Raw genomic sequence first — 711 nt, 5'->3', positions numbered from 1 at the left:
CGGCGGGCCGCGCCCTTCCCCTCGCCCGCCGCGCCATGGCCACGCCCACTGCGCGCTGATTGGTCGAGCCGCGCTGAGGCCACGCCCACCCACCATCGCCATATATGGGCAGCGGCGGTGAAGCCACGCCCACGTCGTTCTCATAAAAAAGGGAATTTGTTCCATTTCTGGTCCCAAACGGAGCCAAAATTTGATTTTTTCAGGCCAGTTTTACCCCTCCCATTTCCTCCCAGTTTATCCCAGTCCCTCCCAGTCCAAATTCCCAATTTTTCCATGGATAAACCTCAAATTTTTCCCCATTTCTGCTCCCAAACAGAACCAAAATTTGCTTTTTTCAGCCCAATTTTATCCCTCCCAGTATATCCCAGTCCCTCCCAGTTCATCCCAGTCCAAATTCCCGATTTTTCCATGGATAAAAAAGGAAAATTTCCCAATTCCTGCTCCCAAACAGACCTAAAATTTGTGTTTTTCAGCCAATTTTTACTCCTTTTTACCCCTCCCAGTTCACCCCAGTTCAAATTCCCAATTTTTCCATGAATAAAAAAGGAAAATTTCCCAATTCTGGATCCCAAATGTACCCAAAATTTGATTTTTTCAGCCCATTTTTACTCCTTTTTACTCCTCCCAGTTCATCCCAGTCCAAATTCGAACTTTCCATGGATAAAAAAGGAAATTTTTCCCAATTCCTGCTCCCAAATGGACTTAAAATTT

The sequence above is a fragment of the Lonchura striata genome, chromosome 30, assembly GCF_050655825.1.
Source record: "Lonchura striata isolate lonStrDom1 chromosome 30, ASM5065582v1, whole genome shotgun sequence".
Classification (NCBI taxonomy): Eukaryota; Metazoa; Chordata; class Aves; order Passeriformes; family Estrildidae; genus Lonchura; species Lonchura striata.
The sequence above is the reverse complement of the archived record's forward strand: the minus strand, read 5'-3'. Positions refer to the sequence as shown.